The sequence below is a fragment of the Lygodium microphyllum genome, chromosome 7 (genome assembly GCF_053477565.2).
Source record: "Lygodium microphyllum isolate KBCC chromosome 7, Lygodium_microphyllum_v1.1.10, whole genome shotgun sequence".
Classification (NCBI taxonomy): Eukaryota; Viridiplantae; Streptophyta; class Polypodiopsida; order Schizaeales; family Lygodiaceae; genus Lygodium; species Lygodium microphyllum.
This window is the reverse complement of record NC_141141.1, coordinates 30,520,540-30,547,659: the sequence shown is the minus strand read 5'-3', so window position 1 is coordinate 30,547,659 and position 27,120 is coordinate 30,520,540. Positions and strand designations below refer to the sequence as shown.

Genomic DNA, 27,120 nt, shown 5'->3' with positions numbered 1-27,120 from the left:
GAGGCAGTTTGAACTTGCACCCTATTGAAGATACTTCAGCCTAGCAAACTGAAGGATCAAGTGAGACTACAGGATAGCAACCATCCCTCACCTTCACCAAAGACTTCAATGCAGCCCACTATGCTCCCTCCACCAATGATTTCCTACCAATCCACTTTGTTCACCCTTAGAAACAAAGTAATTGCCCTCAAGACGTCATCTTTGGCCTATCAATTGTTTGGAAGTCATTCTTGTCTCCACACTTTCAAGGACTCTATTCAAGAAACTCCCATCAACACTCCAATTGAAGATACTTAGCCTAGCAAATAGAATGAGCGAGTGAGACTACAAGATTTCAATGCAGCCTCCTATGCACCCTCAGTCAATGCCTTCCTGCTAATCCATTTTGCTCACCCTTAGGACAAAGAAGCTTCCCTTTAGGCATCATCTTTGATCTATCAATTAATTGGGAGTTATTCTCATCTCCACACTTTCGAGCACTCCATCCATGCAACTCTCATCAATACTCTAGCTAAGGTTGCATGAGTCGTACTCTAGAAAGAGGGAGCTTCAAGCTCTAGTTCAACCCACCCGAGCAACTAGGAGTAGCACTTCCCACCAGCCTGCTCATTGTTACATTGTCAATTGTGTACTTCAACAAAAGTAAGGAGGGTAGAAACTTATCTATACTCCAGTAATAACTCTAATGTCACCATCACTTCCAATGCCTCAACAAGTGTTTTACCCCTTTCCTATCCAAGATTAGCAATGTTTTTTGCCACATTACTCAAAGAGACGAGCTTTGCTGATGCGACCTCGAACGGTTCCCGCCAATACCCATTTGTTAGTGTCCTTGTTCCTAGTGACTTTATTGATGCCCTTCCTTAGACCATGATGATTTCATCTATTCATAGAGGGTTTTTCATACACTTGATCTTCTACCAAGGCCTTCCTAGGTGGTGTTTTACCTACACCATGATTGATCATCTTGCAACTCACTACCCTAGGACACAACAGTGACATCTCTCCAAGTGGAGTGTAAACACCCCATGTTGGGAATAAAGGACCATTGTGCCTTTTATATGTGCACGGGTGTTAATACACCCTTAGCACATTTGTACTTTCATATATATCTATCTAAAACCTAAAGAGGTACGCTAGCATTTTGTACCAAACATCAAAGGTGTCGTGCTCTCTCTCTCCTTTCTACTGCTCTCTACTCTCTGTGTGTGTTATCCGTCGCATTCACTCTCAGCTCCGTCAGGCTCCATCAAACTGGTATCAGAGCACGGGTTACAGGCGTGAGGTAACTAGCGTGAGGTGACATGCCTGAGGTGATAGGTGACAGCTAAGGCATGCGACAGTTACGGCGAGTTGAGGAGGAGACACCAGGTTGAAGGCGGGCATGACAAGCAAGCGTACAGACAGGTCAAAAAGGGACGGACATAGGCACGTCGGCAAGCAGCAGACGGTTGGAGCCTGTCCGACGATAGTTCGCAGGCTAGGCAGCAGACTTGACGGGTCTTGGTCAATGCCAAGGCAGGCTCGTCACATTTACACGCTCATCACGCCTTTTTTTTTCTCTTCAAAATATTCTCCTTAATTTCTACCATTATTTTTCCAAGCATTCACACACACAGGCACAATGTGAAATTTTGCCCAAGAAAATTGGGGCTTTTCTCCGATTTGGAAATTTCGGTGAAGTTCAGGATAATCCGACTCAAAAATTACACATTTTGTGCACATTTGCCAGAGAAAATTTGGGGCTTCTCACATTTTAGTGGAATTTCTTCAATTTCACTGAAATTTGTGCACACGGACCAGAGAAATTTGGGGATTTGTCCAGATTTGGTGCGAGCAAGACATAACAGTGATATTAATGACAAGATACCAATGTAAATTCAAGAGTATAGGCTCCTATAAATGATCATAGAATAGCCACAAAACTCAACCAAATCAAAGCGAAAAATAAGAGGGATGATCAAAATAAAGAGTTGTCTACTAATTGCAGTAACACACTATCAAATCCAAGTATTTCCTCTCATAAAGAATGCTAGAAACTATAATTACAGCACTGCTATAATAAATGCAGCACAATGGCAAGAACCAAATGTGGGTAATTGATCACGACAAGCCAAGCTCCCATTGTTAGGAATATCTAGCAACAACCGGGATATTTAAAAGCAATCAACAACATTTTTCACAACCTCAATGTGTCAGTAAACTATACATCCAATAGACATAGACACCATGCATGTAGTAGATCTCAAGCGTAACAAAAGAGAGCTGCCAAATCCATAACGAACTAAGCAAAGAGTAATGAAGCTCAATACATGACCGATATACATGTATACATCATAGACATCACACTGACATAGATAAGTACCATGTCCAAAGCATGTAATCAAATCAGCCCACTAGTAGAGAAATTGCATCCAATGAGCATCAAGAGAGCATGTACATCTGAACTAAAGCTTTGTCATGAGCTAAAGTGGATGATGGAGAATCTCCTTGAATGGTTGGCTAGGTCCCCTTTGCCAAATGTTCTTTGGTGCATAAGCTTATGGAACCAAGCCTTTTGATGGGCCTTCTCAACACTTTGTGTGTGAATGGCTAAAAGCCTAGTTTCCATGAGATGCTCACACTCGATCCAAGCTTTCAGTCCTTCCCACCACTCCTAAGATGGTATATATATACTTCAAAAATTGCAAGAATTTGTGACATTTTGCCTCCGACATTTGGGGCTTTTCATGTACATGCAAGAATTGGGCTGAAATTTACCCAATTTCTCGACATAGATGCACATTGGACCCCGTGAAATTTGGGGCTTTTGCTCTTTGGGCGAAATTTGTGCGCCATTTGGTCATTTTATGTGCATATGGGTTTAATTCCATGCAATTTGGAAATCTAGCATTTGGAAAAATTTGGGGGTTTTGCTGAAATTGCTCTGTTTTGGCGAAATTGGCCTAATCTATGCATGTTAGAGACAGTGCAGATGTATAGTTGATGCACAAAAATTTTGGGGCTTTTGACCGTGCGTGTCAAATTTTGTGTCGTAGGTGCATGTACAACATAAATTGCAGCTAAAATTTGGGACTTCTCATGTAATGTGATGTATTTGTCCTTGGAACAGCTGTAATCAGTTGTGGAGTGCTGTAGCACAAGGTTTAGTGCTTTTAAAGATTTATTTGCAAATCTGAAATTTCTGCTTTTACGTGGTTATTTATTGCTGGTTGGTACTTGTTTGTACCTTTGTCACTTGTGCAACAGTTTGGACCTGCATTTGCTGAATTTGTTGGTCACATTTGGGCTGAAAATCATGCTTAGCAGCAATGACAGCAGTCATCTCATGCACATTAAGAAGCTTGAAGGAGCACAAAATTTTGCAATCTGGCAAAAACAGTGCTATAATATCCTGTTGCAGAAGAAGCAGGCAAGGCCGATTAAGACCAAAGGGGCAAAGCCCCCAGATATAGTACAGGAAGACTCCGATGAGTTAAATGAGCTTGCACCCTCAACCATCGAGCTATCAATTTCTAATGCCTTGTTGTTTAACATTGAATGTTTGGATTCTTCCTATGCTATTTGGACTCGATTGGAAGAACTGTATGCCCAGAAGAGTGCCACAAGCAAAGTTTACTAGCTGAAAAAGCTTATGGATTTGCGTATGAACGAAGGCACAACAATGTCTGCTCACTTGAGTGAGTTTAAATCCATTTTCAGCCAGTTGGTTGCCTTGGAGTTCAAGATTGATCAACAATTTAAGGCTATGTTCTTGCTTTGCACTCTACCAGAGAGTTGGGATACATTCAGGACTGCTATGAGCAATTCTAATGCGATGCTTTTGTAAGCTGATGTAGAGAGTGCTCTACTCATGGAAGAAATGAGTCGGTAGAACAATGTATCCAGTAAGTCTTCCAGTGCTTTGCATACTAGTGCCAAATCACAGCAGCAAGGGACGGAACAATAAATCACGTGGTAAGGATGTTGAATGCCATTATTGTGGCAAGAAGGGTCACTTTAAACGTGACTTCTACAAATGGAAGAAAGAGAAAGGAAAGGGCAAGAAGACAAATGATAGCAAGGAAGAGAAGAAAAAGAGTAGTCTAATAACAGCAAAGTCAAAATTGACGAGATGAATCTAGTCACTCATGACAGTGACAGTGGGAAGAACGTACTCTTTGTCTCTTCATATTTTAGTACATATGCTTTACTTGCAGATTCAGATGATGACATGCACACTTGGATTCTAGATTCAAGTGCTTCCTTTCATGTCACCCCTCATCGTGAGTGGTTTTTTGACTATACAGGGGATCGATATGATGTTGTCCATCTTGGGGACAACTATGCATGTGACATTGCAGGCATTGGCAGTGTGCGATTGAAGTTGCACTTGCAGTTTCAGCACGGTTCTATCTTCACACTTCAACATGTACTGCATGTACCTCAGCTCAAGAAGAGCTTAATTAATACAGGGTAGCTAGATGACGATGGATTTCATACCACCTTTGGTGATGGGAAATGGAAGATCTGTAAGGGATCTAGAGTGATTGCCAGAGGTTGTAAAATTGATACCTTGTATCCTCTCCATGTTGTTGCCGTGACCAAGCAGCCAAGTGTTTCTTTGTAGCATAGCCGGTTGGGACACATGAGTCAAACTGGAATGAAAGTGCTTTCTCGTTTGGGTTACTTGCCTTGTCTTCATTATGCTGATTTTGAGCATTGTGATCATTGTGGCTATGGTAAACATGGACAGACGTCTCATAACAAGTCTCTTTCGCTGAAATCTTTTCCTCCAGAGTTAGTACATTCTGATATATGTCAAATGCCAATGTTATCTTTAGGGGGAAAGAAATACTTTGTCACCTTTATCGATGATGCTACACGGAAGGTATGGGTTTACCCTATTCGTAGCAAGGACGAAGTGCTTGACAAGTTTCAAAAATTCTTGGCATTGGTTGAAAATCAAACTAATAAGACACTTAAGTGTCTTTGCTTTGACAATGGTGGGGAATATGTGTCCAAGGCCTTTCAGGCATTTTATGACAGCAAAGGGATAAAGAGGGAGCTCACTGCCCCTCATAATCCACCCCAAAATGGAGTTGCAGAGTGTATGAATCGGACCATACAAGATAAGGTCTGTACGATACTGTCTCGCGCTGCTTTAACTCAAGGATATTGGATATAGGCTTTAACTCATGGATTTTGCATATAGACTGTTAAGAGAGCCATACACTTGATTAATCGGTCACCAAACAGGTCTCTTGGAGGCGCGCGCACGGGAGGGGGGGCGGATTTGGGTTTTCCCCAAGAAGCGTGGTCGAGCAAGCCACCTTTGTATGCACACTTGAAAGTGTTTGGCTACGAAGCATTTGTGCACATACGTAAGGAAGAACGCAGCAAAATTGAGCCAAAGTCCTATAAATCTATTTACCTAGGATATGGTGATGAAGGTGAAATGGGATATAGATTATTGGAACCCGAGAAAAGAAAAGTAGTACGCAGCAATGATGTTTTCTTCTGGGAAGATCGCATGCATAAACAGCCCAAAAGAACAGAGGATGTCCATAGGGTTGTATTCCGAGAAAAATACCTTTAGGACAGCAAAATGTGCATGTTGTACAGCAGCAAATACCTGTTGTAAATGAACCTGCAAATGCAGAAAATAATGCTGGAAATGATCAGCCAATCATTACCCATAATGATGAGCCACTAGATATTCATTAACAGTGCTGATTTGCAGGCTAAAATGCCAGGACAACAAGCTGAAAATGGAAATTTGCAAGCTCAACAGCCAGCAAACAATGATCATTGGGTTAGGAGATCGTGTAGGGCCACTAGACAACTTGATAGATTTGTTCCTGATGCAAACAATGTTGCTGATTATGTCATGTTGACAGACTATGGTGAACCGTCTTGCTTCAAGGAAGCAATAAACCGACAGGACAACAAGAAATGGTATAAAGCCATGTTGTCAACGATGGAATCTCTTGAGAAAAATGGCACTTGGGACTTGGTGCAATTGCCTAAAGGGCAGAAAACCCTTCCATGCAAATGGGTTTACAAGATGAAGGTCACTTCTAGTTCCTCGCCAAAATAAAAAGCAAGATTGGTTGCGAAGGGGTACAAGCAAGATTCTTACATGGAGTTGACTTTGATGAGATCTTCTCTCCTGTAGTCAAGATGACTACATTGAGAACCATTTTGGGCTTGGTTGCAATTGAAGATATGGAGCTCATACAGATGGTGTTGAGCTAAAATATGCATTGCTTGCTAATTAGCCTCTTAAACAGCCCCAAACACACTAAAAATAGTCTTTTAGAGTAAAACCCTAAAACAGGGAGCGGTTCGAGAGAGTTCAATGGAAACCCTAAAATGGGGAACGGTTCGAGAGAGTTTAGTGGAAACCCTAATTTTTGGGGTGCCCTTCCACATCTATAAATAGACAAGCTGCCCCCATTCAGCCATCATCCTTGTTTGCACGTTACACCAGCCCACACACCCTCTGCTACTATTGGTGCCTAGTTTCCAACCTACAGCCCGCCTCAATCTGTTGTCCAGCCATCATCGACTGCAGCCACATTATCTTCCGCCTGTCCATTGCTGTAAGCGACAGCTCTCAGCTGCTGGCGACTACTCCAGACTATCCCAGACTGCTGTTCAACCTGTTGTCCATCATCTCCAAGGTCAGGCAGCCTGCATTTTCAGCATTGCAGGCCCTGACACACTCAGACACTATTTCAGCCTGCTGTTTACAGCAGACTATGCACAGTTTCCAACCTCCGATCGGTAGTACACTACTGCGTTTACTAGTTTCCAGCCTCCAAACTGCTATGTTTTGGTGACCAGCCTACTGCCATTCACTATTCAGCACTCCTATACTCTGACTCGTGGTCACAGACTTGGGATCCGTCTTCGGTGGACGTCACACTCCGACATTGCTCTGCCCTTGAGCACACTGTACACTCTTACATTCATTTACAGCATTCATTCACTTCAGAGTTGTGTTCTCTCTCTCCCTTCTTCTGTTTGTGTTTGAGTTTCTATGTTTACGTTTTGAGTTTTTTGAGTTTTGCGTTTAGGGTTTGAGTTTTTCCCTCTGTGTCTGTATCTATCTCTTTGTGTTTCTGTCATGGTCGTACACTCTCTGTGTCCTCAGTGCAAACCCTAGCAATTTCCTTCACATGGTATCAGAGCCGGTGCTCTTGTAAAGAGTATACTGCGGATATTGTGGAGAGCTAGTCTTTGTGTGAGGCACACACTAGGACTCGTAACCGAATCACAATGTCCCAGACACCTTCTCCAATTCCTATGATGTCTTATCAGGCTTCTCCATCATTGGAGGCCTTGAGACAACATTATGGACTCGGTGAGGAGGACGACACTCCACCTTCACCAAATTTCACTAACATGACAAAGGAGGACTTTGAGGAGTACTATCACAACAAGTATGGTGATGTTTACACCCCTCCTACCAGTTTTGCTACCACATCCGGACCGGTTGGTGAGGCTGGCCACCTCTCCGATCATGGAGGATATACGGCATTCGCAACGTCTGACGATCCATCTTCATCATCTCAGCCGGGTCCAATGTCAGGTTTGTACAATTCTTTTGTTTTGCGTGAATCAAAACCCTCGCACGTTTCTTCTTTTGAGGTACAGGATTCGGATGGCTTTGCGTATGTGAACTTCAATAGAGGGGGCTTACGAAACAGACGAAATTTAGGTATATCTACAGCACTTGTTTCATTTGAGCATATCACACACACATCTCACTTCTCTCCCATCCCACCCTCTTCTATATCACACCTCTCATCATCTTTCCAAAACCTTGGATTACACTCCACATTTGCATCACACACCCTAGGCGTTGGATCTTCTATCTCCGCTCCTAGAACATTTTCCTTCTCTACCCCATTCTCTACCTCTTTGCACCATGGTACTTCGTTAGGGGGAATGCCACCCTTTAACACAGTGCCTCTCACCTTTCAGCACATGAGCACACCCATAACTCCTGGGACGACTGTGATGGGCATCCCCCTCACTATCCCCAGCTTCACATTTCCCATGACTACTCATACGCAGGGGTTTCCATCCTCAGCTTATGGTGCGCCTTCACACTCTCCTTGGGTTACACCTACGCAGGGATTCCCATCTTCTGCTCACCGTGCTCCCGTCCCACCTCCTTAGATTCCTCATGTGGCTACCATGCCCATGCCTAGTCAACCCATCCCTACCTATGGATCCACCTTGCACACTACACGCATGCCAGATGGGCACTCTAGGGCCCATTCCCAAGTGTATTACACTCCCCCATCCTACCCACCCTACACTTTTTCACACTATCCATCTCCAAGCACTACCACTCATGTTGCAATGGCCAAGAATGCCTTCACGGATAAGACACATTTTAACGGGTCAAGTTTCACCCCTTGGTCTAATTTCATGCAACAAGTGCTTGAGTCTCAGGGTCTTTGGAACCTTGTCATTAGTCTAGAGCCTATGCTGGACCCTCGACTAGCTCACCCTGATTACATCCGTCAATGGAGAGTCCGCAATGCCACAGCCAATGTTGAGCTACTGTCAACATTGCTTCCTGAGTTTCACTCTCAGTTGCAGCACTTCCCACTCGCATCAGAGCATTTGAGTCAAATTCTCGATCGCTATGCGGCTCGTGATCGTACTCGGCGCATCAATCTCGACTTTGAGCTTCAAGAGTTCTCTATTAAGGTAGGGGATGATCTGAAAGTCAAGCTGGCTGAATATAGGTGCTAAGTTCCCCACTATTGGCTCTCCAAAGTCAAATGACGATCAGGTTGCATTCTTCTTGAATAAGTTGTCTGCCAAGTACTTCAATTTCCTTCAACACATCATCTCCCAACCTAGATTGCCAACCTTCAACAAGTTTGAGTGCCAGTTTTTGCGTTACGCGAGGCTGTATGCTCAAGTCCATAAAAAATCCTCATCACAGTCTTATTCAGAGCAAACGAGGTTGGTTGCCTCTTCTTCGGGAGGAACAACCACTAGTCGCAGGAATTCGCTAGATGCGAAGGAAAGCCAATCAAAGGGTGACTCCTCTTCCTCAGATGATGCAACCAAAGAATCTAGACCTATCTAGCAGCAACTCCCTAAGAAAAACCAGTTTGGCACACATTGCCAATGAGCAGGCCATGTGGACGAGGAGTGTTGCTCCAAGGCCCAAGGTCTTCCACCTAAAAAGCCTCAATAAACCGCTACGACCGCACAATCCAATGGGGCTGCACCCTCCGCTCCTGCTTCATCTGCTCCTTCAGCACCCGTTGTTATTGATGTTGGACATGTGGCTCGAGAACAGCCTCAACGGCCCATCTCTTTCACTACCCCTATACTGGCTGATTGGTCTGCAAGTTCCAATCCCGTTGCACTTCATGCATCCATCTCACCTTCCTCTCCACCTCATCAGGCATTCCCTTGGCATAGCCATGCTACTAGAAATACACGATGGTGGCCACCTTCTTCAGCTCGTATGTTTTCTAGGTCCTTTCGATACCCTAGGTCAGTCTAGTATTCATTTTTCGCACTCTTAGAGTCGGGCTCATAGGATTCATTATCCTTAGTTTTTCCATTTTTTTGTCTTCCATTGCATTTACTCACACACATTTCTTTCTATTCTGTTTTGCTTTGGAGCATCTCACCACTAACCTCTGTGTTTGCAGATTCTCATCTCTTTTGCAGGGTTTTGTCTTTCAGTGTAGGACTAACTTGATATTGCTTTGGTCCTCCCTTAGCTAGAGATGTGGGAATGCACACCGTTTCTTTCATGGTGTCATCATCCTAGGAGTGCTTGCTCTTCTTCCAGCATAGTGGTTTTCCCTCCCGAGGCCGATCGTGCAGCATCTCTCTCGATGCTATCATGGCGGTGACTTCTACCTTGCTCTTTTGGCGGGGTGCTTCATCCACTTCATCTTCTTTCATTCCTTATGGTTCTCGACACCATATAAAGACCGGCATCAAGCTCCTCTTGTTTCTTCGGCATCTACATCCAGGTTGAGAGGAGGCTCCTACCCTTCTTGGTATTCTACAAGCTTCAGCACCTTGTCTTCAACATCAGCTTCTTCCCTCTGTTGTACCTTACCCTTTGCATTGCATGATTACATCATCCTTGTACTAGGGCGCTTGGGCAAGTGAAGAATTTCCCCACGAGGGACATTGTCCAAGTGGCACTTGCTGCATGAGCATTCTTCAGCATGTAGCACACTTTGCATCTCATTGTGCAGAGCACCACTTGCACAGATCCTAAGTTATTTCCACCGGCAGCTATTGTTACCACTCCACCATCCTTCTTTATCACATGGATACCTCATCACCTATTTTTCCTCGTCATCGACACCTTGCGTGGATAGGTTAGCTTTTACCATTTTGTGATGTATTGGGTGTACCCTCCCTACTCCCGTCTTCTGGGTCACTTTTACTTAATCGGCCGCATCCCATCAAATTTACTTCACTTATTCAAAAAGAAAAAAAAAATCCATGTAGTTTCATCCATCTTTGTAGAGCTTGGTAGAGTACTGGGCAGCCGACGTGCACCATTTGTCCGATGCCCTGTCCTCTCTAGGGTGACTACTTGGATTCCCTTGGTGAGATAACCATCGCCTCTGTAGTCTTGGTAGGCCACTGGGCAGCAAACGTGCACCCTTTGTCCGATACCTTGGCTACTTTGGGGTGGGACGCCTTGGGGTACATAAACATCACAATGGCTGGTCTAACCTTTCAACTCAGTTTTGGGCCTGAGAGGGGGTGTTAAGCTAAAATATGCATTACTTGTTGATTAGCCTCTTAAACAACCCCAAAACACACTAAAATTTCTCTTTTAGAGTAAAACCCTAAAACAGGGAGTGGTTCGAGAGAGTTCAGTGGAAACCCTAAAATGGGGAGTGGTTCGAGAGAGTTCAGTGGAAACCCTAATTTTTGGAGCGCCCTTCCTAATCTATAAATAGACAGGCTGCCCCCATTCACCCATCATCCTTGTTTGCAGGTTACACCAGCCCACACACCCTCTACTGCTGTTGGCGCCCAGTTTCCAGCCTGCAGCCCGCCTCCATCTGCTGTCCAACCATCATCAACTGCAGCCACATTATCTTCAGCCTGTCCATTGTTATAGGCGACAGCTCTTAGCTGCTGGCGACTGCTCCAGACTGTCCCAGACTACTATTCAGCCTGTTGTCCATCATCTCCATGGTCAGCCATCCTGTGTTTTCAGCATTGCAAGCCCTGATACTGTTTCAGCCTGCTGTTTACAGCAGATGGTGCACAGTTTCCAGCCTCTAGACTGCTGCGTTTTGGTGACCAGCCTGCTGCCATTCACTATTCAGCACTCCTACAGTCCGACTGGTGGTCACAGACTTGGAATCCGTCTTCGGTGGATGTCACACTCCGACATTGCTCTGCCCTTGAGCACACTGTACACTCTTACATTTATTTACAGCATTCATTCACTTCAAAGTTGTGTTCTCTCTCTCCCTTCTTCTGTTTGTGTTTGAGTTTCTGTGTTTGAGTTTTGAGTTTTGCGTTTAGGGTTTGAGTTTTGCCCTCTGTGTCTGTGTCTGTCTCGTTGTGTTTCTGTCATGGTCATACACTCTATGTGTCCTCAGTTGAAACCCTAGCAGTTTCCTTCACAAATGGATGTAAAGACTCCATTCTTATATGGTGATCTACATGAAGACATATATATGCAACAACCTGAAGGGTTTGTGGCAAAAGGGAAAGAAAAGATGGTATGTAAACTCAAAAGGAGTTCGTATGGGCTGAAACAAGCACCAAGAGAATGGTATCATAAGTTTGATACATTTATGCAGTCTCAAGGTTTTCATAGAAGTCAAGTGGATCACTGCTTGTACACCAAGAAGGCAGCAGATGGCAGCCTGATTATCTTGGTTTTGTATGTTGATGATATGTTGATTGCTAAAAGGGATACTCATGCCTTGGACTCACTGAAGCAAAGTCTTTATGGCAGCTTTGACATAAAGGATCTTCGTGATGTAAATCACATTCTTGGTATGCGAATACTCAGAGATAGGTCAAAAGGATTACTCTATCTATCTCAACAGGAGTATATCTCCAAGGTTTTGCAATGTTTCAATATGGAGGGGGAAAAAACAATTGGGGTTCCATTGCCTCCATATGTGAAACTCAATGCAGAGGACAGCCCTACGTCTGATGATGAGACGGCTGAAATGGCCAAGATACCATATGCTTCGGCTATTGGCAGTTTGATGTATGCTATGGTTGCTACACGTCCTGACACTGCCTTTGCAATGGCAGTGGTTAGCAGATACATTGCAAACCCTGGTAAAAAGCATTGGGATGCAGTGAAAGGTATTATGAGATACCTCAAAGGCACAAAGAATTTGTGCATCCGCTTTGGAAAGCAGAAGGCATCCGTCATTGGCTTTACGGATGCAGACTATGCTAATCATGCGGACTGCAAAAAGTCCACTTCTGGGTATGTGTTTACCTTTACAAGAGGAGCAGTCTCTTGGATCTCCACGCTATAAAAGTGTCGCATTGTCTACTACAGAGGCAGAGTATGTGGCTACCACTAAGACATGCAAGGAGACTTTATGGCTTTCATGTCTGGTGGAAGAGCTTGGCATTACAGAGTTACTTGTTCTCCATTGTGATAGTCAAAGTGCTATCATGCTAGCAATCCCGTCTTTCATGCAAAGACGAAGCAGATACAGGTGAAGTATCACTTCATTAGAGGTGTACTTGACAGCAAAAGCATTGATCTTGTCAAATGCATTCAGATGATAATCCTACAAATCTTCTCACGAAGGGTCTTCCAACAGAGCAGTTTGCTCATTGCCGGCAGATGATGGGAGTTGGATAGGTATATGTATTTCGGCTTTGTACATACCTAGACTTAGCTGATTCTTTTCTCGTTTTAAGGCACATTGCCGTTAGATGGGAGGTTGTTGGGAATAAAGGGGCATCGTGCCTTTTATATGTACACGGGTGTGAACACACGCTTAGCACATTTATACTTTCATATGTATCTATTTAAAACCTTAAGAGGTATACTAGCCTTTTGTACCGAACATCAAAGGTGTCGTGCTCTCTCTCTCCTTTCTACTACTCTCTACTCTCTGTGTGTGTTATCCGTCATGTTCACTCTCAGCTCCGTCAGGCTCCATCACCCAAAACAATGTAGTATGCTCAAGAATTATAATATTTGTTCGTTTTTGAGACTTAAGATTTCAAGAAATGGAGAAAACAAATACTTAAAGCTGAAAATGACAATTATTTACAAAAGCACAGCCATGGAAACATAAAAGTAATGGAGACAAGATTGAGGATCCAAAGCATAGCATGATGCTCAAGAGGGAGGCAGCACTTCCACTCCCCTAATCATGGACAGCTCTAATGTATAGTGGATCTCAAATGTATTCAGCATGCATCCGAGATACTGTTACTAACAGTATATTTGCTATGGGATCACTATTCAATGTACTAGTCACTACAATTGTTATGCATATGGAAATAGCTGTCAACGCAGCTCTGAGACTATACAATCACATCAACTTTCAGTGGTATTCAGCTGGTTCATGTGGACAGTAGTGTGTTATATGATGCCATCGATAGTTCGGCCATGGTTCATCACACATGCTAGGTTGATGCTTCACTACTTGCCATGCAATCATAGTAGTTCAATTTGTGTGAATTAGTCAACTTTGCAAGTGAGGACCACCTAGAAGGGGCTCTACTTGATGCATGTGGAAATCCATTCAAGCAACTACTTAGCCAAGACATTTACCCCCAAAGGATAGCACAAATGTTTGCAGACCACGCGTTTTGAAACCACCTCACCTTGCCAACCCAAGGCTTGAATATCACTTTCTTTGCAGCTAATAAGAGCTGATTTGGAGGCATTAATGCCAATTCCTGAAGCAAGAGCAAACAAGTCTTTTTGTTGCTCTCCACCTATTATCACAGACAGCCTCCACAAACATAAAGATGTCATCAACCAAACCTTGGCCAACCAGCTGTTTCGCTAAAGGAGGAGAGAGACCAACCACCTCACCATTAGCCGCCAAGCAAGACAACATTATCAACATGGGATGAGTGGCCAAAGCAAAGAACAAAGGAATCAAAGGACAGCCTTGGCTAACAAATTGACAAAGAGAAAAAGGTTTAGTAACTCCACTATTAAACAAAACTCTGGAAGAAGAATCCAAACTGATAGTATAAAATGGTCCAAACATTTGAGGTCCAAATCCTATCCACTACATTAGCTGAGCTAGATAGCTGAGCCAAAAGAACCATTCCACATAGTTAAAAGCTTTTTCTAGATTCAATTGAACCATCGCCAATTCTTGCTTTGTGCAATGTGCATAGTCTATCCCCATTTGGACATTCAGGATGTTATGTAGAATATTCTTCCTTTGATAAATCCATATTGTGTCAAATGCACTATGTTAGGAAGGTACTCATGCAATCTACTAGCCAAGAATCTCTCTCTCTCTCTCTCTCTCTCTCTCTCTCTCTCTCTCTCTCTCTCATGATGGACTAGTACCAGAGCACCTATCACATGCCAAAGACATCCTAGCACCCCTTCTGGTCCACCTATTTGTAGGGCCCTCTGTGAAGGCTTCCCTACTAGTTGGCCAGCTAATATTGTAGTACCAATACTAAAAGCTCGAGACCCCATGGTTCTTGCGAACTATAGGGCGGTCATGGTTGGCCACGTGCTAGCCAAGCTTTATGGATCGATACTAGAGCATGAGCTGAGCAAATGGGTAGATATTAAAATATTGAGAATGCATGCTATGGAGGATCATTGATGAGCAAATACACAATCATAATGAGGCAGAAGCATTGACAAGGAAGAACAACTAATATTATCCAAGCATAATGCAAGTACAACTGATTGATAATGACTGATTGAATGAGTGTGGGGATCAGTGCCTTTTATAGGCTTACAATAGGTGGTATTGGTACGTGGAGATAGGTGGAAAGGGACTATGGTATTCAACAACCGTGGTTTTAATAAACCGTGCATACATGACCTAGTCTAAGGCTTTATTGGCAGTTTGTTTCTTTGCCTTGTTTGTCCCATACAAAGAGGCTATGGTGGATGTGATTGCACATTTCTCAACACCCCTCCTCAATCACAACCATAAAAGACACTGAGCATACAGAGGCTGTTGTGAGTAGAACCTTGCTAAGTGTAGACATGGAAAAGACAAAAACAACCATACAAAGCTAGAGGCTATTACAAGGCCTCACTAAGTGTGTAGAGGCTGTAGTGTACAGAGGCTACATGAGGAGTTTAGGAGCTTATGGTGGGAACATAAGGCAAGTCCACATGTTGAACTTTAAAACAGTCTATCATTAGAAAATGAGCTACAAAAGAGGGATTGGTGAGTCTTATCCTTTTGATCTTGGATTTCTTCTTCTCCTCCTTCTTCAATGTTGTCTTCATCTTCTTTGACTATAGCAAGATATGCTCTTTGAGACTTTTTCTTAGCATAGCAAAATTTCTCAATATGCCCAAGTTTCTTACAAAAGTCACAAACTACGCTCTTCTTCCCTTCCACATAGAGGAGTTGTTGGTCTCCTCTTGGGATGCTTGTTTCTCCTTTGTTCTTGACCTTATTTTCCTCTTCCAGAAGAGAGGCTTTGATGTCCACAAGCTTCGGCTTTGGCATGTTGATTAATGTGGTAGACACATTATCAAATTCAGGTGGAAGACTTTTGAGAGGCACTCCAATGCAAATGTCTTCATCCATCTTCAAGTTGATTCCTGCAAGTTGTGTCAACAAGCTCCCATATAATTCAAATGAGTTGCAAGTGCGGTATTACTTTGAATGTCAAGCCTAAAAAATTCAATTAGTAAACCGTATTTTGAGGATTTGGAATGAGCTCCAAATAAGGTTTCTAATCGATCCCATGTCGCGTAAGAGGTTTCACAATTATCAACATCATGAATGTAGATATCATCAAGTTCGGGCTTGATAATAGCTTGAGCCTTATCATCATTTTTATCCCATACAACTGAAAGTGCACCTTCCCTTGGTTTCTTCTCTTGACCACTTGTGATTGACCACAAGCCTTTCTTCATTAGGATCAATTTGATCCTAGTTTGCCATGTATGGAATCCAATGCCATTGAATCGGGATGTCGGTGAATCCTTGCCCATTCTGAGATTTGCAAGATCAATAGCAAATTAGCTCCAAACAATTCCAATTTCAGTTGAGCACAAGTGCTAAGAATCACTAGGTGATTAGTATCAAGAGATACTAGGCAATTTAGTGACTATGATGCCCTTGAAGTTGGAATCTTCAAGCAAAGCTGATTGTGTTAACTAACATTAGTGCTAAAAGCACTAGATGAGTGTCAATGGACACTGTTTCTTGAAATGCTTGAGAATCTTGTTAAGATCTTCTTTCCTTGCTGGTAAATAACTTGAATGCTTGCTGAAGACTGAGTGCTGGAGCAGATTAGAGAGTCAGTGACTTGATTTGAGCCACAGGAGTGAGAGAAGGAAGTAAAACAAGATCTTGAAGCTTAATAGCTATGGAGCCTGCATTGGGGTTTCCGGGGGCAGCCTGGTTTTTCACCTCCTGTGAGCTGAATACTTGATCATTTCCAAAACTTTTTTGAAAGAAATGAAGCTTAGGAAGTAGGCTATCAAAGCCCTATGATGCTCGTCAACATCGCGACGTGTATAGGCAGAATTCGACGTACGAACAGCAGAAGGTGCAATCTAGAGAGCATGTTGTTGCAGGCACAATGCTGGAGCAGAGAGGCAGCAATGTTGGGCTTTGAAGTGATAGGGAGGAGCTCCTAGAGCAAAGGAAGAGTTCTCCAAAAGAAAGTACGAGCTGAAATGGCCCAATTTGAGAGATTCAAGCCCTCCACTGAAGATGGGTAGCTATGGAGGTAGGTGAGAGTTTCATGGAAAAGTGGAGGGAGCCAGAAATTCAAACTTGAATGACTCAATTTGTGGGCTGATGACTCACTAACTTAAAACCCGCTCTGATATCATGTTAAAATACTGAGAATTCATGTGATGGAGGATCACTGATGAGCAAATAGACAATCATAATGAGGCAGAAGCATTGATAAGGAAGAACAACTAATATTATCCAAGCATGATGCAAGTACAACTGATTGATAATGACTGATTGAATGAGTGTGGGGATGAGTGCCTTTTATAGGCTTACAATAGGTGGTATTGGTAGGTGGAGACAGGTGGAAAGAAACCATGGTATTCAACAACCGTGGTTTTAATAAACCGTGCATACATGACCTAGTCTAAGGCTTTATTTGCAGTTTCTTTCTTTGCCTTATTTGTCCCATACAAAGAGGCTATGGTGGATGTGATTGCACATTTCTCAACAGTAGCGAAGCTTCAACATCACACATGTGGATAGGCAAGGTTCATGAGAGGCTACTCCACTCTTGATCATATCCTCACACTCCAAGCCATCATCAAGGAGAGCAGGGCACAAGGAAGGCGAGTATAGTACTACTTTGTGGATTTTTGTAAGGCCTTTGAAACAATACCATGTGCTAGACTCATGCAGAGACTACAAAATCTAGATGTCCCAATGGAGGGATATTAGTATTGTACATGTCTGTTATAGGATGAGTATGAGCACCAAGACGGCTATCGAAGTAGATCACCAACACTATTGGGGTGAAACAAGGATGCTCACTCTCACCTACTCTATTTGACCTTTATATTGGTGAGATATCAGACTACATTGATGGACTTGGAGGGGAAGGAGCTAGCCTAGGGGGGGCATTGATACCCATATTACTATATGCCAATAACATAGTCCTCATCTCCAATACACCAAAGGGATTGCAATGCCACCAAGATGCACTACAAAACTCCTATCAAGACACGAATCTCACAATGAAACTTGGGAAAACCAAGGTTATGGTATTTAACACTTCCTCCCAATGGATTCACCGATCACTACCCCATTTCAAATATGAAAAGGAGATAGTGCACGTGGGCTAGAGACATGTTTACTTGGGGATTACATTTTCAGGGCCAAGACTCACTTTGAGGAGAGCAACAAAGGATAGATTGATACAAGGCTATGCGGCTTTGGGGGCAATGGAGAGCCAGTGTACATGCATAAAATTTTAAGAGCCTTGGACGAAGCTCTGGCTCTTTGACACTTTGGTCACACCAGCACTTCTGTATGGGACCCCCCATATGGGGATCAAGCCTCTACCACATGAGGAGAGTCCTCTTACCAGAACGCCACGAACTTGGTTTGCTTTCTTGAGCTCCTTACCACGAACCAGGCTTTGACACCATGTCAAGATTGTGGGAGAGAAGGAAGGAGTCTCACTTGTAGCTTTCTCACTTATACAATAGAGGAATACACACAAAGGTGGAGGCTGAAAACAGTTTTCCTCTTCTTAGTTGTGTAAGCCAAAAGAACTCTAGTACAGAGAAATAGAAGAACCCTATATATGGGTCTCAAACCAAACTCAACTAACTAAGGTGGCATACTAACTGAGCCACGAACTAGAGTAGATAAGGATAGCTGTCATCTAGCTATTATTCATGGGCGGTGTACCAACTGCATCTGCAGCTAACAAGTCGGTGACATAAATACACAATGGTCACCCTGGCATATCACGAGTGGAGCTCGATATCTCAACAGACTCATCATCCAAACCAAATACTCGCAATACTGAAACGTCGTGTCTAAAACGGAAATGGAAACGGCCTGAGATGTTTCTTGTCCGAAATGCGTTTCAGGACAAGGGCTTCGGAACAAGAAAGGGAAACTCCAATTTTTTGTCATTTCACCCCCTACACACAATTTCTGCTTGTTTTACTCTACTCTCCACCCTCTTTCACTGTTAGTCACTCTCCTTAGTTGTTTTTTGCTTCCCCTATCTACGACCCCTAAACCCTAGATTCATCATCCTTCAACTGTCTAATCCTTTTCCTTTCCTACCCACAATATTTGTAGCTATTTCCTCACAAATTTGCAATTGTTTTTCATCGTTTCAAGCAAGCAATCCCTCTCCTCTCTTTGTCCTTCACTTTCCACACTCATTAGAGTTGGTACTGCTAGTTTTCTCTAGTTCCAACAAGATACCTCCATGGTGAAGGACACATTTGGAGCCACATGTGCATTGTCAATAACTATGGAGGTAGCTATGGCTCAAGGTAGTGGAAATGCAACTATTGCCATGTCATACGCATGGGGAGCTTTACACAAGTGAAGAGTCATCTTGCTCATGTTAGTAGTAAGGATGTTGATAATTGTCCTAAATGCCCAATGATGTATTTACTAGTTTAGAGCACGGGAAGCTGCAATGCCTTGTAATCAGTGTGGCAAATAAGGATGATACTCCGTAGCAAAATGCGTGTCCTATGGTTCCACCTCCTACTATAGGTGGTAGTGTCCCAAAGGGGGATAGACTCTGCATAGATGTTAGTATTTCTAGTAGTGTCGGCACCTCTATGGATATGGTTGTAGAGGCAACTTAGGCAAGAAAGTGCATCTGTGGAGGGTCTAGTTGCTTCAAAGATACCTTTGTCACATCCTACGGGTGGGCATGGTAGTAGTAGCTCATTAGCAGATGTCCATACCAGTAGGATACAAGGGGATTATTGGAAAGGGAAAATATTACAACAGCCCTTCAAAAACAAGCAAAGGTAGAGGCTACTCATGAGATCACAAGGTTCTTTATACAGTTCGCCATTTTTTTCCATGTTGCACACACAAAGGGCTGGAAGAGGACAATCAAGGCCATCAATCAAATTGGATATGAGCAGAAGGACCCCACCTATGAGGCTTTGCACACACATAGGCTTGTTAGAGATAAACAAGCTATAGAGGTGGACATGCAGCATCTAAAGACAACTTGGCAGAACTATGGCTACACTATCTTACGTGATGAATGGACAAATGAAAGGAGGAATGTGTATGAAATCTTAGTGTCCTCCTACAAGGGGATCATGTTCTTGCATGTCATAGATGCATTAATCAAATAAGAATAGTGATTACATCTATAGGCACATCAAGGCTTCCATTTTGGAGATGAGTGCAAAAAATGCAGTGCAGGTTATCACTACGTGTAGACTCCATGTGCAGCATATAGCTTGGATCTACTCATGGAGAATCTCGAAAAGATTGTATGGATATGATGCCTCCGTTTCCTCTACTATTAGTACTCATGTTGTTGGTAACAACCCTGAGGAGAATGAGATAGAGAAGATGGCTTTGACTGATGTAAAGTAACTCTCTTTAGATCATAGACGATAATATATACATCTTGATTCATACTAGATAGATCTAAGAATTGAGATCATTATCAGTTTGGCAATGCATTCTACATTGTACTATGTAGATTTCTTGATCACATTCATGGATTATTAGCATTTGGATAATGTTGCATGTATTTATTTTGTTGAGATGTTTGCAATCCCACCTACTTCAATCTCTTTGGAAGGAGCAAGGAGGGCTCAAGACTAGAATCCCATATGCACACTAGGAGAAGTGCTGCCATCCAATTTCCTGTAAAGCATTGTACTTGCTCTCTTTTCTAATGCAATGTCATAGTACTTTTGTCCTTCAGTAAAGTCTCTGTGTCATTGTCAGTCGATACACAAGATTGTGTTTATGAGTCCAAGCTTCCATCTTGGAACCTAATTCACTTGTGTAACAATCAGTCATGTCAGTATCTTCATGAACTCACTCTTTCTCTTCCAACCTCCATAGCTTCTGCATCTGCCATGCTCTAGATCCCGCATATTTTACATGGTATCAGAACCTAGTTGGGCATGGCGCAGTCCTTCTTTGCTCTCTCAGTCCCTCTCCAGCTCAAGTTGAGTATCTAACTTCATCTCCTCACTTGAATTACACTCTCTCTACCTGGCAGCCATAGCCAGCCTGCACCCACCTGTCTTGGAGCTTCTTGATCTCCTTCTACATGCTATATTTCCTCATGCTTTCTTCTACAAAAATCTTCCCTACCTCAGGGCGCCTGTGCCTATTACCATAGGCCCCAACATTGGTGCGCCTTGAGCCTGGCATTGCATAAATCGTTAGTCGCTATGCAGATCTGTGTTTGTTTCGGTTGTACAGCGGGCAGCTCCTGTGTGCAGCGCAATCATGACAACTTGCATAGGGCATTTGGAGCCCATGGAGTAAGCTTACTCCTCACAAAGAATCTCCCTGAAATGTTTCGTGTACATGCTGGAGGAACTAAAAAACCAATCAGGCCTGTCAACCCTAATCACAGACAACCATAGCTAAACTTCCTATAAGCTTCATCCTTCACCTTATTCTCTCACTGGAGTTCTTGCCACTCTGATTCACTAGCCTACTTATTCTCCAGTAACATCTAATCAGCAAAGAGAGGAAGTTCTAGAAGTTTTTTGAAGTCTTGAGAATCTCAAGCATCAACACCATAGCCATTAACATTTAAGCTTCATTTCCTGTAGCTCAATCTTGCTTTGCCTCACATCAGGTCTGAGATTTTTTGGATTACTCCAGCATCAAATCAAGGAGGGGAATACAAGATTTGAAGATTTGAAGATGATTTGAAGATCACTTGAAGACTCATAGAAGATTTGAAGATCTCTCAAGCATCTAGCTCCAGAAGTATCTCTTGATACTAGTCACTTAGTGTTTTTTTGGGCACTTGTGCTTGTTAGCACACTCAATATCATTTCTTCTTCTGAGAATTTTGGAGCTGATTTGCTACTGTCCCTGCAAATCCAACATGGGAAAAGACTCTCCGACAGCTCGCTTCAAAGGGGTCGGGTTTCACACCGACATACCCGCATCAAGCTCATCCTAATGAAGAAGGATCTTTGGGCCATCACCAGTGGCAAAGAGAAAAAGCCTCGTGATGCTGACCTTGCAGTCACTTGGCAAAAGAATGATGATAAGGCTCATGCCATTATCAAATTGGAGCTAGATGACAGCTATATCCGCCATGTGGATAACTGTGATACTTCACAGGATACTTGGAAGAGACTTGACAATCTGTTTGGTGCACGGTCTAAGTCATCAAAGTATGGTCTCTTGATTGAATTTTTCAGGCTTGAAATGAAGTCCAACACATCACTTGCTACACATCTAAATTACATGGAAGAACTTCTAATCCAGCTTGCAAGAATCAACATTAAAATGGAAGATGTTTGCATCAGTATTCTGCTTAAAAGTTTGCCTCCTGAATATAATAATGTATCAACAACTCTAATTAATATGCCAAACCCTGAGCTTGTTGATATCTAGGCATCACTGTTAGAGGAGGAAAAGAAGCTAAAAACTAAGGAAGAACCAAGCACCTCTAGAGATGAACAAGCATTATATGTTGGCAACAGGTACAAAGGCAAGAAGGATCAGCTTTTTTGTGACTTCTGCAAAAGGACCGGATACATCGAGAAGTTTTGCCACACCAAAAAGAGGTCCCAAAAGGCCTATCTAATTGTTGTTAAAGAAGAAGAAGAATATGGAGCAAAAGAAAAAGAAGAAAAAAAAGACCACCAGGAGAAGGACAAACCTCATCAATTCTTCTATTCGAATAGACTCTTTTAGCCTTGTATTGCCTAGCCCTAATGCTTCAGACATAAACTTTTAAACTCTCCATGTAGCCTTGTACTAAAGCCTTTGTACACTTTGTGAGGCCCCTGTTACAGCCTCTGAATGTCCACCATGTTTGTGGTACCCACACTTGGCCTTTTTTGCAACAGCCTTTGGTATATTACCATGTATATGGTGTGCCCACACTTTGCAGGTGTTGCTTTTACTAAAGCTTCTATACGCTTTGTACTTCTGGTTGTGATTGAGGAGGGGTGTTGAGATGTTTGCAATCCCACCTACTTCAATCTCTTTGGAAGGAGCAATGAGGGCTCAGGACTAGAATCCCATATGCATACTAGGAGAAGTGCTACCATCCAATTTCCTATAAAGCATTGTACTTGCTCTCTTTTCTAATGCAATGTCATAGTACTTTTGTCCTTTAGTAAAGTCTGTGTCATTGTCAGTCGATACACAAGATTGTGTTTATGAGTCCAAGCTTCCATCTTGGAATCTAATTCACTTGTGTAACAATCAGTCATGTAAGTGTCTTCATGAACTCACTCCTTCTCTTCCAACCTCCATCGCTTCCGCATCTGCCATGCTCTAGATCCCGCATATTTTACATATTTTACATGTCATTGTTTACTAAGTACTCTCTTTTTTTAAGCTTATATGACATAAATGATAATATGAATCTATGATTATTCACGATTGACACCATCATTCATGCCATACTACAATCTTTTATATTGAAATTTAAATCCTAATCTTGAAGGTTTTTGAAACTCATGGATTGTGATTTTACAATCTCTGGAAGAATCGTGTATACTCATCAAATCTTTTCTAAGTTCTAATGTTACATGTATACTCTATATTGTTGAGGAATTTAAGTGATTTGGTGTAGAGGTTTAAGTTACAAATGGTATTACCCCTTCATATATGTCTAATACTAAAGTATTCACATAGAAACTATAACCATTTCGCCATTTCAGCCTCGGGCCAAAACTCCATTTCACAACTCCGAAATGCGTTTCTATTTCTCAGTTTTCCAAACTCCAAGTAACTATGCCCCTCTCAAGTGTTGACCATTTGGTACCGCAATTTGCCAACACGGCTATACCTAGTGGACCTTCAAGTTATGTTTCAATACCACAACCCACAATTGGATAAGGATATTGTGTTGTAGTGTCTCCTTCTTCGACACCTCATAGAAACTCTATACCTATTCCTACCTTCTCACCTTATCCCCTTCTCCTCTTACATGACACCTCAAAGTTTTTAATTCTCATCCACATCTATCAAGAATACATTCACCAATGAGACTCATTTCAACAAATCTTATCACACTACTTGGTCCAATTTCATGATGCATGTACTTGATTCTCAAAAATTGTTGGCCTTAGTGCAAGGATTGATACCCCTAACTAGACCCTCACTTTGCTCCTCCAGAGGAGATCCGCTCTTGGAAAGCCTGAAATGCTTCAGCCATAGTGATTTAATGCAAGGCCTTCTCCCAAAAATTCACTCATAGCTACAACAATTTGACCTTGCATCTGAATGGTGAGAACACTTAACTAACTACCATGTAGTTCAGAATAGGACCCATCGTATCAAGCTCGATCATGAGGTCCAACAATTCAAGATCACAAACCAAGATGACCTCAACGTCAAGTTACCGAAATACTAGTGTTTATTCCTTGAATTTGCCACTATGAGACTTCCTAAGTCCCCTAATGACCAGGTCACACTGTTCCTCAACAAGCTTCCACAAGAGTACTTCAACTTTTTTCAACAAGTGATCACACGATCAACAATGCTTACATTTTATGAATTTGAGTGTAAGCTACTACGTTATGCTTGGCTGTTCAATCAAATTTCATTAAATTGTCTCTCTCTCACCCATAGAAAAAGCCGTGTTTCCACTTCTCAAAAGGGGAGGAAGAAAGGGAAAGCCAAGAATGGTCAAACTCAAAATCAGATATCTAGTAAGTCACAAGGAAACACCCGATCACTAGGATAGCAAAATGTACTCGATCAAAACAAGTATTGCCAACACTATCAAAAGCTAATCATTTTTATGAGGAACATCGCTCAAAGCCTAAAGGCTCATAACACAGGAAAAACACCCCCACACATATCCTCACCCTATAGTCACAATGTAAATCCCCATACTAGAGACAAGGTGGTGGCAACCAGCAAAATCAAAGGCGACAAAGATCTATGAATCGCACTACCACTAGTCAACCATCACAATCAACAACATTCTCAACTTCAAAGGGCATGTCAAACTGGCCTGCATGACCTTTAATGGACTTTTGTCCTCACGCCCACCTTGTCTATATAGAGATATTGGAGATCAAGAGCTTGGTTAAAATTCGCAAGTTGCCACTGATAAGGTGACTACAAAGATCCACCCTACACGACTTGTGGGTCTACAATTTCTTGGATTGTAGACAACAGACCTACTCATCATATGAACCCGATTGATGACCCATTCATCTTCCAAGCCCCTACAACCAAAAATGTCAATTGCGAGAATAACTCCTCAATCAAGATCCAAGGTCTTAGTCACGTCAAGCTTGATATTGATAGAGGCCCTAATCTCGCTTGGTTGGACGGTATATACTATATCCCCCACCTTGGGGTGAAGCTTTTATCTATCCAATACCTTTTCCATTTGGGGAGGGCATTCTTCTTTACAGCGACCACAATTGAGCTACTTGATGTCAAGACTAGTTTAGTGATTACTCATGGTAAGGTACAAACTAATGGCCTCTATATGATGACACGCTTTCTCTCTCAACTAATCTCTAAGGGCTATAAGTTCCATCGACTCAAGGCTCTAGCTACTGCTAGTGGAGAGCCTACAAATGATAAGTGTCTCTGGCATTTTTACTTAGGACACCTTGGGTATGACTCTCTTTACGAGTTGTCATGTCACCAATGGTTGAAGGCCTTCCTCACTTGAGATTAGCCAAGGACGTATGTAAAGCTTGTCAGTTGGAGAAACAACACAATACCCCATACCATTAGCAAGCTACATATAGAGATAGGGGGCCTCTTAGGTTGATTCATGTTCATCTTTGTGGACCAGCATCCACAACAGTCATTAATGGTACACTATACTTCTTCCTACTTGTGGATGACCATTCAAGATATATGTGGGTCTATTCCTTAAAAGCATAAAACAAACACATTTGTATATTTCTCCACATTGGTACACCTTGTGCAAAATAAGATGGATATGCATATAGAGACAATGAGAACTAATAGTAGTGGCAAGTTTGTCTTCTACCAGTTTCCTGAGTTTTTACATGAGCAAGGCATTCAACACCACCTCTCCTCTACCAACTCCCCTTCTTAGAAGGGAGTCACAAAGCATAAAAACCAAGCTTTGATGAACATGGCATGCTAAGCAAAGCTCCCTAAGCACCCATGAACTGGGGCTGTAAACACTTCATTGTACATCCTCATCAATGCCCCGCTCGAGTAGTTTCTCATAAGTTCCCCTTCAAAGCATTCTTTGACACTCCACGTCTCATTTCTCATATCACAATCTTTGAAAGTCATGCTTACATACATGCTCCTTATGACAAGATAAAAAAGCTTGGGCCTCAAGCAAAGCCCCTGATCTTCGTAGAACACTCTTCTAAAGCTAAAGCTTACCAGTTATTTGATTCTAAAATAAACCGTGTAATTACTAGAAAAGATGTTGTCTTTGACGAGATGGATGTTATGTAACCCCTTGCATCGACCTTCCGAGCCTGTTCTTCAACCTGTATTACCTGAGAGAGTGTCCTTTGAGCTTCGCCTACTTCCCACTCCAAACCCACCTGTAGAGACTTCTCCTCGGCCCCCTTGCAAGCATAGTTGATTGGAGTTTCCAAGATGGGAAAACAAAAAATGCATTTCGGAGTCGCAAAATAAAGTTTCAATTGGAGGCCAAAACAATGAAATTGAGAAATAGATTTTATATCCATATCTAGGAATATTTTAATATTAGACATATACGAAGGGGTAATCCATTTGTAACTTGAACTTATTTGCCAAAATCCTTAAATTCCACAACAATATAAAGTAGACATGTAAGTTGTAAGTTGTAACATTAGAAGAGATTTGATGAAAAATCATATCAATGAGTTTCAAAAACTTTCAAGATCAAGATTCAAAACTCAATATAAAAGCCCGCAATAAGCCAAGAACGATGATGTTAATAGTGAACAGTCACGGACTCATATTATCATTTATGTCATGTAGACTGAAAAAGGAGAATACTCAATAAATGGTGATACAAAGAATAAATACATGCAACCTCATCTAAATGTCATGATCAACAAGTCTACAAAGTACAGTGTAGAATGTATTGCCAAAATGATTATAGTCTATCTAGTATTAATCACAATGTATCTACTATCATCTATGATCTAAAGAGAGTCACTCTACATCATCCAAAGTTAGTCAAGTTTTGATGGCTGAACCTCAACCTTCCAAGGGTATGCAGATTGGACAATCACAATTTTAGTCATGGAGAGTGCAAGCAGCAATGCCATGCTGACACAGCAGACTCTAGCACAATGGGTGCTGATGT

The 27,120-nt window shown here is 42.3% G+C and overlaps 1 protein-coding gene across 3 annotated transcripts in view; it reads right to left on the bottom strand.

Moving 5' to 3' along the window:
* LOC148033315 (phosphatidylinositol-3-phosphatase myotubularin-1-like) overlaps nucleotides 1–27,120 on the bottom strand; it is a 244,047-nt gene that overhangs the window by 161,585 nt on the left and 55,342 nt on the right. The gene's annotated exons all lie outside the window — the stretch shown is intronic.